The 15,857-nt window shown below is 40.8% G+C and overlaps 1 protein-coding gene across 3 annotated transcripts in view; it reads left to right on the forward strand.

The window, feature by feature from the left end:
• Nucleotides 1-15,857, forward strand: part of LOC144228446 (uncharacterized) — a 402,465-nt gene that overhangs the window by 152,960 nt on the left and 233,648 nt on the right. The window lies entirely within an intron of this gene.

Here is a 15,857-nt window from a genome sequence, read left to right on the forward strand (position 1 = left end):
GGTGGATATCACATGGTCAAGATTAGGCCGAAGAAGTAAGGTAAAGAATAATACAAAGTAATTAATATGTTAGTCTTTGCCAAAAAGAGAGGGATACATAATGGCAAGTATATCTGGAGCAAACATACAATCCCAAAACTAAAGAATTTTTCTTCTGGTTTGTGAATTTCTTACATGCAGTTTATGAAAAGTTAAAAAATGATTTTCCTTGAGTGTTCAATACATGATCTTGATTGTAAAGAATATAAAGGCATGAAGTCAGAAATCTCATTGGAAACCTGGGATGATAACAGAAGAATGAATTAAGGAGAGGCCTTTTATTTTATTAAAAAAAACATTTTTAAGGGTTTATAGATTTATTCTGAGAGACAGACAGAGAGACAGATAGAGAGAGAGACAGAGTATAAGTGGGGTGGGGAGGCAGAGAGAGAGAGAGAGAGAGAGAGAGACTCCAAAGCAGGCTCTGACCTGTCAGTGAAGACCTCAGTGCGGGTTTCGAAATCATGAACCTTGAGATCATGACCTGAGCCCAAATCAGGAGTTGGATGCTTAAGCGACTGAGCCACCCAGGTGCCCCAAGGAGAGGCCTTTCAATATCACAATCATTAAGGAAAAAGAAAGGATATTTATTTATAAAATGACAGCTTCTCATGTGCCATGCTCTGTACTCAGTATACACTCACATTGACTTATATGACATTATGAAGCATTCAGTTGTTTTTGATTTAGAAAACTGTCAGTTTCATAGTGTTCAACCTAATACATTATTTCATCATCCATGTCATGTTAACACATTCTTCATGAAAACTTCAGAGGAGCCTAGAAGACTGTGTACAACTTAGAGAGGCAGAGAAGAAGGTATGGCTCTTTCTGGAGGATGGCATAAGGTAGAAGGAAGGGAGTTAATGTCACAATAACAGCAGCGATGATGATGACAGTCCCTGTGTCTTTAATGCTTACAATGAGAACTGTCCTGGGCCTTTTATATAGATAACCACATTGAACTCGTGGTACAACCTTGTGAGAAGGGCATTCTTTGTCCCACTTATAGACTCAGATACTGAGGCTCAGGGAGATGGACTTGACGCGGATCACTCTGTTGATTCTAACTCCAGAGCACCCACCAACCATCCAGGTTCACCGGCGACCAAGGGCCTCCATGCATGTGGAGTTCTTCATTTAAAAACTGGGATGGTCCTGGGCAAACCAGGACAAGCGGGTCGCCCTCCTGTCACAGCTCTAACTACTCTATAATGGCAACTTGGGACTCTGCTTACCAGCCTAGAGGGGACATTTCATTAAGCAGAAGACATACATGACAGGTACTGATATTTTTTTTTTCCAATTTTTCAAGCTTCCTCATCGTGGACCGTAGTCAGTGGGAACATTTTCTTAGTGGACCAAGAGTTTCCATAAATGTCAGCAACCACAGGCATCTCATGGTGAAGTCGGGGGTGGTGTTTAGTGGGGAAGCTACACAGGTTCGTCAGGCTCCACGCCCAGAGCTCTCATCCTGGGCCAGAAGCTGCAGCATGCAAGGAATGATACCATTATCTTTATTAACGTCTAACTGAAATTCAACATTCTCTTTGATTATAAATATAGGCAACACACCACAGGATTATTAGCTGTACCTGTGACTTTATCAATTACATAAATCGTAGATGTTTTCACATCACAGTACAGATGTTGCAATACTTCAAACTATCACTTAAACTTATCACCACTTTAGGGGCGCCTGGGGGACTCAGTCAGTTAAACATCCGACTTCAGCTCAGGTCGTGATCTCGTGCTTCATGAGTTTGAGCCCCAAGTTCAAACTTTGAACTGCTTTGGATCCTCTGTCCCCTTCTCTCTCTGCCCCTCTCCTGCTTGCACTCTCTCTCTCTCAAAAATAAACATTAAAAAAACAACAAAAACCTTATCACCACTTTAAAATGACATAAATTTTCAGACCTTCCGCTAGCCCTTGATATTTAATGTATTAATAAACATGTGTGCTACAATGTTGATAGTACAATTAATAAACATGTATACAAAACATGTGCTTTGGGAAAAAATAGATAAATGGAATTCAATATAACTACTTTGTTTTGTAATCTTATGCTCTTTATCTTATACATTTTAAAACATTATTCTGAGAGGAAGTCCATAGCCTGTGAGAGGTTAAGAGGGGTGACAAATGAACCTCCTTAGATCAACATCAATAGATTTCACTTCCCCCACCACCAATCCGTTGCTTCTTTAGAGAAACTACCCTGAGCGCCTGCCTCTGAAGACCTAATCCAAAGTTCTCTCTAAGGCTCTAAACTAATCCAGTTCCTTGGAAAGGTATTGGGCCACAATCGACTAAATTTAGAAAATAAACATATTCATCATCTAGGCAGTGAGGGACAGGGTTTTAAATCCTGGAAGGAAGAAGTCTCCCCTCACTCACTCCAGTCCACCCATTCCTTCACAGGCAAATTTTTTTTTCTCGACCAATTGTGAGAGTCCTTTGTGAATTACATGTCTGGATTAGTTTGCTGAACAATTGCCTCTTCTTAGTTAGCCTCTGATTGTCCTTGCTTTTGTGACTCAAAAATCCTTAATCTTATTTGAATGCAATTTAATTCCCTAGAGAGCTGAGTCTTTAGTCTCTTAGTTTTATAAAGTGAGTGCTTAGAGAAACTGCATGAGAGCTGACATGGTGCTCCTTCAAAGCTAGGTCAATCTACCAAGGAAATAATTAGATAAATGTGCATGCCAATTGGGGAGAGGAGGTGGAAAAGAATTTCTCTACAAATTACTTTTAGGACATTTAAGTGGAATTGAATTAGAATGTCAAGGGCCAGACAGCTCTCAGGAGGTCATTTGATCTAGTCCCCTGTTGCTGGGCAAGAGCACAGATGTGAAAATCTAGCCCGTACTTAAAAAGCTTTAGAGAGGAGAGCAAACATTTTACCTAAGCAGGTCCTGCAAGATAGGTAGAAGGAGTTTGTGGATTTACAGGAATATTTGTAATAAACCAAATAGTAGCATGTAGCTCATTAATTAACTAGTCAATTAATTCAACACATATTTATTGAGCCCCTGTCATGTACCAGAGACTGTCCTGGGCACTTGAGAAATATCAGTGAGCTTACATTCCAGTGGAGAAAGACAGATAAACAATAAACGTAGTAAGAAAATTATAAGGAATGTTGGAAGGAGATAAGTGCATTGAAAAATAGTGGGGTCAGTGGCGGGGGGGGGGGNGTGGGTGCAGGGAATAGTAAGAAAGTGCAGAAGGGTGGGCAGAAGAGAGTATCTTAATAAAGTTGCAAGTATAAAGGGGTTATTATGTGTTAAGAGGAGTAGAATAGAGCTAAGGGTGGTAAATTCTCAATGAATAAGATAAATATCATATGATATATTTAGTAATATGTATCACATATATGTGTATACATGTGACATTTTGGTTAGTATCTTACACTAGATGGGTTTGCTTGGGTGCAAGAGTCAGAAATAGGCTTTGCCTAATTTAAACAAAATAGGAATTTTATTAGAAGGGCGGTGTGGACAGCTCAGAAGAACCCAAATTCTTCAGGAATCCAATGTGTGTAGAGAACCTTCACAGCCTGTCAGGGTGAGAAAAGCAAGGGAGTTCATGCGCTAAGGGGCACCTATGTGGCTCAGTCAGTTAGGCAGCTGACCCCAGGTTGTAGCTGAGGTCATGTTCTTGCAGCCCTGTGTCGGGCTCTGTACTGACAGTGTGGAGCCTACTTGAGATTCTCTCTTTCTGTCCCTCCCCACTCATGCTCTCTGGCTCTCTCTCTCTTTCTCTCAAAATAAATAAATAAACATAAAAATAAGAAGTTTATCTCTGAAAAAACACTGGTGGAAAGATGGTGCAGTGAGATAAAGATAATCTCATCCTAATTAATAATGTGACCTAGGTCTATAAAAAGAATTGGGTTTACAAAAAAAAAAAATTACTGACGGAGGCTATTACACAGCCCAAATACTAGCTATAAACCAATATGATGCCAAATTTATTGACTGAGTAACATATAATGTACATCATGATCTTCCTATCTAAAAAAAAAAATAATCAAATCTTAGTAGGAATGATCAGAGTATAATCACAGCCTTGGCAAATTCACTCTTGAAAACCTATAAATGGATCCTGGAGAATTCTATAATCTCTGATGAGGGAGTTACTGTTCCTTCCAAGTTAGCTGGGCAATAGATGAAGTGAAACCAAACCATACATGTTCTCTTGACTGTGGATGATCTCTTTTCAAACCAAACAAAACCAATGTTGGATTAAACAATTTCCCCTGCCCCTGGTTTCACTCCTTGTTGCTGTCTTCGTTTAGGTCTGTCCACATGTGTATAGCTTGACACAAGAACTTGTCTATTACCCAACGTGAAACGTGACCACATTCAAGCAGAAAGGTACAGGGGTTCTGTGGTCTGTTAAAACGTGCTGTAGTGTATCTAAGAGTATAATTACCAGTTCACTGTGATTTATAAAAACTCTCATCTGAGACATAATAACTAAACACAAAGTAATTCTACTTGAGTAATTCAAACACCTGATTTGTCTCTTTGAATTTCTGCCAATACATACGAAGGCTACAATCTATTTACCACACTACCACCATCTGCATATTTTACTTCCCATCTCTGGGCGCAGAGACTCCCTTATCCTCATGCAGCTTCTTTTTGGACACAAATCTCACACTTTCCAATGAATCATGCTTACTTTAGATGTCAACATGATGCAGGTGTGTGAAGATTTAGAGGAAGGATTTAGAGTCTGAGATACAAACAATTTGGGTTTCAGATATGGTAGGTCAGAGAGGCTTATTTTTTATGACCAAATGGAATAGTAATAAATTTGGACATATGGAATTCACGTTATGTCTCATTTTCTTCAATGTTGTTGGCAGGAAAGCTGTACTAGAGAAATGGTTTTCTTTTCCCCTGTGGTTTTGCTTAAGCAGTAGAGGCTCACCAGTCAACATTTGGTTCTCACAATGATCCTCTGCTCAGGCTAAAGAGTCATAAGCTGCCAATTAATAATAGGATCTTCATCTGTCAAGTTTTGAGGGAGTTAAAGCTTTTCAAATACAGACTCATTATCCATTCTAGACCTTACCATACTCAGGAAGTACCTAGAGGGAGGTACTACTATAATAGGTTTATAGGGGAAACATGTGAGCCATCGATATTGTCTACTCAAAGAATAGAGTATCAGGACCCAGATGTCCTTCTCAACAACTTAAAAGTTTCAGAACCAAAAAGGAACATAGCAATGACCCAAGACAGTGTTTATTGAAGTGTGATCTGTTTGTATATGTTGGTAGGCACAGCTCACTGAGGAGATGCGGTAGAGCAGCCATTGTTCTAAGCCCTGTACATATATTAACTCACAATAACACGCTTCAATAGATTCATCTTATCTTGATTTTACAGATGAGGAAACTGAAGCACAGATCTGTTAAATGGCTTGCCCATCATCACAAAGTTAGCAAGTGGCAGAGCTGGGATGTGAACCCAGGCTGTCTGGATCTAGGGTTTGCTCTCAGCTACTACACTGTACCGACTGGTTTCACATGTATCTGTATTTGTGTATATTAGAAACAAAAAGATAACTAGCTATTATAGCTCTGGATAAGTCCAAGGTATGCAAGGTATTGGTAATCCATTTGGTGTAGCTCTGGTGTGTCACTTCCCTGAGCGATACACCCACGAATGGGTCAAACCTCAGGTGACAGGGTCTTCTACAATAACACCTTGGAAAGATGGGTATTGTGATATTTCGTGCTGCTAAATTAAAGCCAACACAGCTATATTAAATGACAGATTTATTTTAAATTTACAGGTTTTCACAGATCTACTAAATATCTGCGTATATGGCTTTATTCTTTTCAGGGTTATAGTGCAGGGATATTTTTCCCCTTCCATAACGGCAAAAATTTTGAGGGCTGTGTAAGAAGGATCAAATGTGAGGAACACTGATTCTAGTCCAAATCTCCTGTTTTGAAAGTAAGGAATTTAAAGCCTGGGTGGTAAAGCAACTGCTAAAAGTAACACAGTTGATTGGTATTAACTATAATGACTTTTTTTGAACTTTCTATGTACCAGGTACCATTTTATGTGTTGTTATGAGCATTTCCTTGCCTGTATTATCTCCATTTTACAGGCACGTAAACTGAGGCTGATATAAAATATCATCTGCCATGAGGTCACACAGCTGTAAGGGATGGAATTGGACTTGAACCTTCATCTTTCTAATTCCAGAGCCTAAGATGTCATCTCTGCCACTGCATTTCCATCCAAGCGACGTGTTAGCACTTAATCACAAAGCAAGTCCCTATCTAGATTTCTTTCAATGTCACATGGTCTGCCACTGCCTCTGTTTACTGAAACAAGCTGCCGCAAAATTTAACTTTAGAAGGAAGAGATGGGATATATTATGCTGAAGAGCACCCTCCCTCCCCCCAAATAACCATTGAAAAGTTTCAAAATAAATGCAGTTCAAAGCAGAACTCTATTAAAATTCTATTAACTTATCTGCCGTAATAGCAAACATTCTTTGTTTTAATGCAGTGAAATAATGCCATTAGAATACAAAAAAAAAAAAGTTTAATGGTACATTCACACATGTTTTGTAATACCCTGATAATGTTTTCATAACAGTATGATGTAACGTTATCGGTGAGCCAAATATAATCGCTTCCCTAAGAATTCTCCCTCTCAAGCCTCTCCTACTCCAACCCTCTTCTTGTTTTGTATGTCTAACTTTTACAAGGCACTACTGTGATTTCAGTAACAAACAATGGCCTTTAGGGACCGCTTTCATCAGAAAGAGAATCTCAAGGTTTTCATTATAAGCAGCACCTTGAAAAACTGCCACTCTTTGGTGGTGAAGCAATGAAGCCAAGTTAATAATTTTCCATTCTCATTTCCAGTTGAAGACAATGGCTGCAGAAGAAATCCCAGGTTTGCAGGCTTTAACACCCGAGAGTCTGCTAAGAAAGTAGAACCCAGAGAAGCCAAGCCGCCATGTAAATGTGAGAAAATCTATGGGGAGTATGAGAGCTTCCTGAGGTTTCTGTCCTCATAGCCATATGAGCCAAGCATTGGCTCCATGTAACAGACGTGGGGAAACTGGGGCCATACAACCAGCAGGGAGCGGACCTTAGGTGAGCACCCATGTGTGTCTGCTTGTCAACATGCACTCTTGCCCTCATTCCGGACTGAGGCAGGAAGGGAATCAGCACAGGCACAGGGGAGCACTTGGGGCATACACATCCCTGGGGATGACCCTCTCCTCCTTGCTTCAGTTTCCCAAACACTTCCTGGGATTAAGGAACGGAATTAATTATTGATGAGGCAGCAGGCCAGCACAGAGCACAACTCCCACTCGGACTGGAAACGCTGCCTCAGTGGGGAGCTGGGATTACCGTGGAGGGGCACTGTTTTGCTCTTCCTTCAAGAAAAGGACTGAACAATTTGGTTGGCATCTGGCAGCCTGGTCTTTGGGCCTAAATAGACACGGCCCTAATTAAGGGCGGTTACTCAGGCCATCTGGTCTGTTCTCTCCAAGACGTGCGTTACACCAAAAAGTATATCAGGTCAAGGTAGAAAGTGGAAATCTAACAAAACGTTTCATCACTGAATATTGGGATGTGCCACAGTGCAAAGATTACTTATTCCCGCCACTGAAATGCATTTAATGTTGTCCAATCCTAAGAAGGACTGCCTGCAAGACCCAAGCCGAACAGCACCCAAACGTCTAAGCATGGCCCACAAGGTCTTCCATGACGTGCCTTCGCTGATCTCTGCATCCGCAGGTCATGATCATTCCCGCCCCAAGGCCTTTGCTGTTCCCTGGGCTGGAATACCTACTCCACTGATCTCAGGGATGGCTCCCCTTGGTTCTAGTTTTAGTTGAAATGTCACCTCAGCCTTTCACATGACCCTGTCATTTCTCATCTTCACAGCATTGAGGCTCTGTGAATATCTCTGCTTTGATTTCCTGTTACTGTCTGTCTCCATCACTAAAATGAAACTCCCTGAATGAAGGAATGGTCTGTGGTCTGCAGGCGGTCCCTTAGCATCTAGAATAGTGCCAGGCATGTAGTAGATGCTCGGTAATCCTTGTGATGTTTTAATTAATGAAGCCAAGGGCATAAATACAGTTTATATAATGGTCTTTTTTATCTGTTTGCAATAGAAGAAACTTGAATGAAAAGGGAAGGGGAATATGTAATGGAAAAGGCTATGAGTGAACTTAATGATTGCCTGGGTCTTTATTAGTCTTAACTGAAATCTCACCAAACTAACACCTATTCATCTTCCAGCTTTGAAGCAGAGATCACTCCCTTCTGGAAGCTTCCCCAACCAACATACCTTCTTGAGTCTGCGCTTCTCCACTTAAAACTTTTCCCAAGATAGCACTATACTCTATTTCCAGCTTCCTAGTTTGCCTTCACCATTAGATTGTTTTTGTCTTGCATCCTCTAACACGTCTAGCATTGGGCCCTATGTGTGGTACTTTGTTGTTACTCAGTAGTTAAAATTAGTAAGAAAGGGACACCTGGCTGGCCTGCTCAGAGGAGCACGTGACTCACGATCTCAGGGCTGTGGGTTCAAGCACCACATTGGGTAGAGAGACTACTTAAAAAAATTTTTTTTAAAAAGATAAATAAAACCAAACCAAACTGAACCCAACCAAACATAATAAGATAAAGTAAAACAAAATAAAACAAGACAAGATAAAACAAAATAAATAAAATAAGAAAATAAGGATGCTTATTATATGGTTAATTTTAAAGAAAAGCTCCAAGTTGCTAGTGGGGGATTTTTCACCAACTGTTTAAATGTCTAATAAGCCCCCAGTGCCCAGAAATCACTTGGGCTCTCTCCTCTTTTTGAGTGATTACCAAGAGGCATTATAACCCTCTGGGGAGTCTTAGCTCCCAGACGCTGCCATTTAGAGTGTAATGTAAGAAGTCCGTTTCTGGAAGCAACACTGTGGATGGTGGTACCTTTCAGCAGAGTCAAAACTCGAAAAATAGGGTGGTCTCAGCCAAGGGTCAAATTGCAGATACAACGCTTTATGTATCTGCCAGTGCTCTGGAGACAAATACATAATCACCGAGGTATGCGATCTGGTCGGAAAATTCAGGCCAGATAGAATGACATGGCTAGAAACACACACGCACACAAACACACATAACAATGAGCACTCTTATTTGTAAAAACCACATTAAGGGATGGCAGTTCTCTACCTCTGAAGTGATTTATAAATTAAAATAATTGCCTCTTTGAACTGTTCAGATATTAATTGACCTATCACTAATGTATGTACGGTCCCGAAACCATCCAAACATTACCTAAACATTTTTATTCCCTTTATTCTGGATATCCCCAAAACCACAAAAATAGGCTCTTTGTTCTGGTGCCAAGGGTCATAAAGGAAAAGCCATCATCTTTGATGACTTTGCTATTCTTATTCTGTTTCTTCCTCAAATTAATTCTAAGTGAAATAGTGAGCACTGTGAACTTGAATAAGCCTTCCCACTGCCGTCCCCTTTTAACAATCTCATCCCAGCGCACATGGATCCCGTTCTGGGTCAGATTTCTGGGAATGAGAGCAGGGCAATTAATTATTTTTTTATTAATTTTAGCTTTGGTACATACCCCAAACCACCTAATTGTGGGTGGCAGGCATTTCCTTCCTAGGTAGAATGGGGGAGAAACTAACTTGACCAAGGCCCCGAGTGCATAGACGGGGACAAGTTTGTTGGGAGCCGGTTCCACAGACGGTGATCTTGACCTAAAGGGAAGGACAGGCGGAAAAGAATAGGGCTTAAGACAGGAGCTTTACGGCAGTGGTTGTAAACCAGAGGTGATTTTGCTTCCCGCCCCGGAGGCAAGTATGGCAAAATCTGGAGACATCTTTGGTTGTTACAACTTGGCGGCAGTTGGCGGGGTGGGGCTGGGTGGGGGAGTGCCAGTGTCATCTAATATGTAAAGTTCAAGGACAGTGCTAAATCCTACAGTGCCCAAGACAGCCCCCACAACAAAGGATTATCCAGTCCAAAATGTCAAAAGTGCTGAGGTTTAGAACACTTGGCTCTTTTATGGCTGTAGGACCATTGGGCACGTTTCCCCATCTCTCTGAGCCTCAGTTTCTCTTCTGCCTAAAGGAGATAATGATAAAATACCCACTCTGCGGGCATTCTGTCAGGCCTGGCACTGGTGAAGGCTTAAAAATATAATTTCTTTTCATATCTCTATTAATGTATTTGTTTTACATTTATTTATTTTTGAGAGAGACAGAGACAGTGCAGGCAGAGAGAAAGGGAGCAGGGAATCCCAAGCAGGCTCCATGCTGTCAGCAAAGAGCCCGACATGGGGCTCGAACTCACAAAACCGTGAGATCATGACTTGAGCCGGACACTCAACTGACTGAGCCACCCAGGTGCCCCTAATGTTTTTATTTTTTGATGTTTTTTAATTTATTACATGATTAATTTAAGAATCAAGNTCTATTTTGTTTTTTAAGACATTTCTTAATGTTTATTTTTATTTTTATTTATTTAAAAAAATTTTTAATGTATTATTTATTTCTGAGAAAGAGAGAGAGAGAGACAGTGTGAGTAGGGGAGGGTCAGAGAGAGAGAGGGAGACACAGAATCTGAAACAAGCTCCAGGCTCTGAGCTGGCTGTCAGCACAGAGCCGCGCAGGGCTTGAACTCACGTGCTGTGAGATCATGACCTGAGCCGAAGTTGGATGCTCAACCAAGTCACCCAGGCGCCCCTATTTTTGAGAGAGAGAGAGAGAGAGAGAGAGAGAGAGAGAGACAGAGCTCAAGCAAGGGAGAGGCAGAGAGAGAGGGAGACACAGAATCCAAAGCAGGTTCCAGGCTCTGAGCTGTCAGCATGGAGCTCGATGTATGGCTCAAACTCACAAACCATGAGATCATGACCGGAGTTGAAGTTGGATGCTTAACTGACTGAGCCACCCAAGAGCTCTTATTCTATTTTGTCTGAGAGAGAGAGAGCATACACATGCCTGGAAGCAGGGCGGAAGGTGGGAGAGGGAGGGGGGAGGGAGAGAGAATCTTAAGCAGGTTCCACGCTCAACACAGAGCCCAACATGGGGCTCAATACCATGACCCTGGGATCATGACCTGGGCCAAAATCAAGAGTCAGACACTCAACCAACTGAGCCACTCAGGTGTCCCAAGTACATTTTTTTTTAAAGTAAGCCCTACACCCAGGGTGGGGCTTGAACTTACAACACCGAGATGAAGAGTCACACATTCTACTGAATGAGCCAGCCAAGCATTCCTCTATTAATGTATTTTAAATGGAAATATAAATTGCACAATTTGAGGGGAAACTGTCAACTTTTACATTTCATTTCCAAACCCAAATTATATTTTGTCCTTTTATTAATGCAAAATGCATAATTCAATGGAAGGATACAAAAATGCATAATTCAACCTATAAAATAGAAAGATCTGGCTATAATTGAGTCTTCATTTGGTGTGGCTAAGAAATACTAATTTCAAAATGTTGAACACCCTTTCCATTTTGATTCAGTAATAGGAAAAAATCAATTATGAATAGATATGTTTTCCAGCCTCTACAGAGATTCATGGTTGCTAAGTCAGAAAACTAGGACTACTTGCTTGAGTTTAAAAAGTTAAAAAAGCCCCAAGTTTCTAATGGGCCAAGACCCAGAATTTTCAAAACGCTGAAGACAGTAGAAGAAAATGGACTTCTCAATCACATTGTGGTCTGCTTCTGTGTGATATTAACATGAATATCAGTTTAAGAAAATATGATTGCTATCCAAAATTTAATATTTATTTTGAATATGAAATCAATTTGGTCTTATAATACATTTACACAAAAATTTTCCTGAAACTGTTACTTAAAATCAGAAATGAAATACAAATAAAATTAAAACAACAACAAAAAAAAGGGGGCGCCTGGGTGGCCCAGTCGGTTAAGTGTCTGACTTGGGCTCAGGTCATGATCTTTCAGTTTGTGAGTTTGAGCCCCGCGTTGGGCTCTGTGCTGACAGCTCAGAGCCTGGAGCCTGCTTCAGGTTCTGTGTCTCCTTCTCTCTCTGCCCCTCCACTGCTCAGTCTCGCTCTATTTCTCAAAAATGAATAAACGTTAAAGAAAAAAAATTTTTAAATAAATGAATAATGAAATCAGAAATGTTTTGGTATTACGTAGAAATAGTGTGCTAGCACTTTATATCAACTGCAAATACTGTTCTTAAATAATCTGATGTGTGAAAATCATGACCTCCTGATATATCTGAAAGCTACAACTCACCCTCACTTGTACTAGTTCTCACTTAACAGACCAAAGAGCATAGTCCTGGGGTGCCTGGATTAATATAGTTAATCCTGCATTCTCTCTCTCTCTCTCTGCCCCTCCCCTGCCCTCTCTGACGTGTCTATGTGCATTCTCTCTCAAAATAAAAAATAAAAATTTAATAAAAATTAAAAAAAGAAAGAGGACAGTCTTTTTGGTCATTCTACAGATATTTGCTGAGTGCTAACGATGTGTGTCCCTATGATGGGGGCTGGGGTATGTCACCTTTGGGAACATTCAAATGGTCAGGAGACAGCATCTCTTGGAGACTGAGTTCTCAGATTCTGGAGTCAAAGAGCGGTAGCTTGATTTCTGGCTAAGCCATGTTTTAGCTGGTGACCCTCTGGCCATCTGTTCAACTTGCTGGAGGCTCAGTTTCCTCATCGGAAAAATAGGCTGAGGGTTTTTTACTCCTTTTTGTGTAAAAAAAATGCTAGTAAAAAGCACTGAGCATGGAGTTGCTATTTATTAAGAAAAGTGTTCAAAACAAGTTATGTTATTATAAGGGCCACCACGCTATTTTAACAGCCCAGAAATGGCCCAGTTTTGGAAAATGGAAGCCGTGTTTCTACATCAATGGGAGAATTTAAAAGCCTCACAAATGGGAGGCCGAATAAACCATATTTCATACAGTAATGTGTATACGCTTACCAAATGGACCCAGCTGTCACAAAAACAATCCAGGCTTGTTGCTGCTGCTTTTTTTTTTTCTTTTTTTCTTTTTTTTAATTCTTACACTTCTGATGGCCAACTGGATGCTTAATCCAGTAGCTGGACAAGCTTCTCTACATTGCATTGCTTACATATTTTCTTCAGACATGGGGAGTATTAGGAAACAAATCTTTCAGTGTGCACACATTCAGAGCTGCTTTCTAACTTCACTTCCAATAAATGTATTTTTTTTAAATTTTTATTATTTCTGAGAGAGAGAAAGAGAGAGAGCAAGAGCGAGCATGTGTGAGTGCACGAGTAGGGAAGGGGCAGAGAGAAAGGAAGACAGAATCCAAAGCAGGCTCCAGGCTCTGTGTGGTCAGCACAGAGCCCGATGTGGGGCTTGAACTCATGAGCTGTGAGATCATGAGCTGAGCCAAAGTTGGATGCTTAGCTGACTGAGCTACCCAGGTGCCTCCCATAAATGTATTTTTTATAGACAGCCAGCTCATGACAAAATTCTCAATGGTTTTGAAGAAGAAACACAAATGGTAAATCACACTTATTGGTTTTCTTATTAAAAATAGCAATGCATGTTTCTTGTGAAAGGTACAAAAAAAAAACCTCAAAAAGAAGGATATAAAACATTCACCTCTAATCTCAGTGACGAGAGACAGATTTTCTTTTCTGTGCATGTGAATGCATATGCGTTTATATGTTTGTATGTATACACACAGAATGTTACTTTCCCTCAACATTTTCTTATTTTATTTTATACTCGATTGAGATCACCAAATGTTACTGTACTAAAACAGAGGTCAGCAAACTCTTTCTGTGAAGGGGTACATAGTAAATATGTTAGACTCTGTGGGCCACATCATCTCTGTCACAACTGCTCAGTTCTGCCATGGTAGCGTGAAAGCCACAATAAACAATCTGCAGATGAATGTGGCTGGATTTTGCTCACTGTGGGCTAGATTTCTCTCCTAGCCGTATTTTGCTGACTCTTGTACAAGAGCCTCATGGATAGTTATAATAGATTATTAAATATACTCTAGTGTCATCAATAATTATATTTTGTTATAACACTTATAAGGAAAAACTATGACTCATCTCGTAGAAGACTTGTTTAAATTTATTTTTTATTTGATTTTTTTTAAGTAATCGCCACCACTACTGTGGGATTTGAACTCATACCCAGAGATCAAGAGTCACACGTTCCACCAACTGAGCCAGCCGGGCACCGGATGCCTTAGGAAATTTCTTAAAGGGTTATCGTGTTAGTGCACATTTTGAGGAATGAAATATAAGCAAACAACCAGGCCTTAAAGAAAAAAGTTTTCTGGAGGTCAATTAAAAATGCAAAGGACCCTTGCCATTGCTCATAATAAGTGTGTGCTTGCTTCCTCTGAACTCCTTGTGTTGTTTGTGGAGCAGCATTCCCGTGGAATGCAGGAAGAGGCTGCCTGTTTCTCCTGGCTACGAGAGCCTTTGTGTTGTGTTACGTGAATAGTGTGAATCCAACTCTCTGCTGCAGCTGCTCCCAAGATCCAGTAGCTTTCTCAAATAATAACACCATTTGTTACTAGATTGTTCAAATGGGGGAAAGGAAGTCCTTGAATGGATTCCTTTGTGTTGCATTCCGTGGAAACAGCGAGGCATGGGTTATAGGTTGTGCTCTGTGGGAAGCTAAGTCAGGGTCAAATATTAGCATTTAGGAGGTTTATTAGGAAGTGCTCTTGGGATCAACACCTGTGGACGGGGTGGGAAAAAAGCAGGATGGGGCAGAGGGAGAGGGTGGGCTGTTCTGCGTTCTCAGCAAAGCCTCAGTGGACCCAGTGAGAACCTGGAGCTGGGGGGACCCTGCGACATTACCCTGAGCTGGAGAGAGGGGGCGTGGTCTTTCTACTAGTGTTGACCAGTTACTGGCAGTGGTCTTCTTTTCCCAAAGTGGGCAACCACCCCTGGTAGACAGCCAAGGGTGATTTCGAGTGGGCAGGGTAAGCCCTTCATCCCTGAAGGAGTTTATGAGTGGCGCATCAGGGCACCTACTGTCTCAAGAGTTAACTGTAGATGTGAAACTTGCCCAAGTCAATATTCTGTTCTTAGTTTGAAACATCAATGTAGTGATGTTTTAGGGGCAGTGTGGCATTTTAACTCTGGTTCAATGAAGCCATTTGGTTTAGTGACTTCACTCAGTCGTCACTTGAATTTCAAGACCTGCACACCCCTTTCTGTGCAAGGCACTGTCAAGTGCATGTAAGTTAGATACAAAAAAAATTCAAGGCATAGGTCTTGTCCTCGGGGAGCTGATAGTCTCTTTGGAGAATGTAGAAATTTGAGATTCAAAGATTTTGAAATGGTGACAGTAGAGGGGATGATGTAGCAGTTCTTGACCCTAAAAAACCACAGTTCGCTCAAGCCAAATGCATGCAAAAGAATTCCCATTTTACTGTTTTAATCCATTACCCTTTAAAAGTTTATTAATAAATGGCATTAGAAATAATCATGGCTCAGTTTCTGCTGCAGGGAAGTCTGGGGTAATAAACACAGTAGAGATGTGTGGCAAGACTTGGAGACTGGTATCATGGCCAAGATTTATTATCTCCAGTGGACACTTAGTTATCCAAAGTCCCCTGTGCCAGATACTCCAGCTTCAATACTGTGACCTATAATCTTCTTTGAGGTGTCACTTTTTTCTTCCCCCGAGGGTTGTATATATTTTACCAGCATATTATAATACATTGCAGATATTACTCAAGGGCCCCATTGAATAAGAATACTATATTAAAAACATACTTTGACTCACAAATGGAATACAGCTTCAG

This window comes from Crocuta crocuta, unplaced genomic scaffold (assembly GCF_008692635.1).
Source record: "Crocuta crocuta isolate KB4526 unplaced genomic scaffold, BGI_CrCroc_1.0 scaffold213, whole genome shotgun sequence".
In the NCBI taxonomy this organism is placed as follows: domain Eukaryota; kingdom Metazoa; phylum Chordata; class Mammalia; order Carnivora; family Hyaenidae; genus Crocuta; species Crocuta crocuta.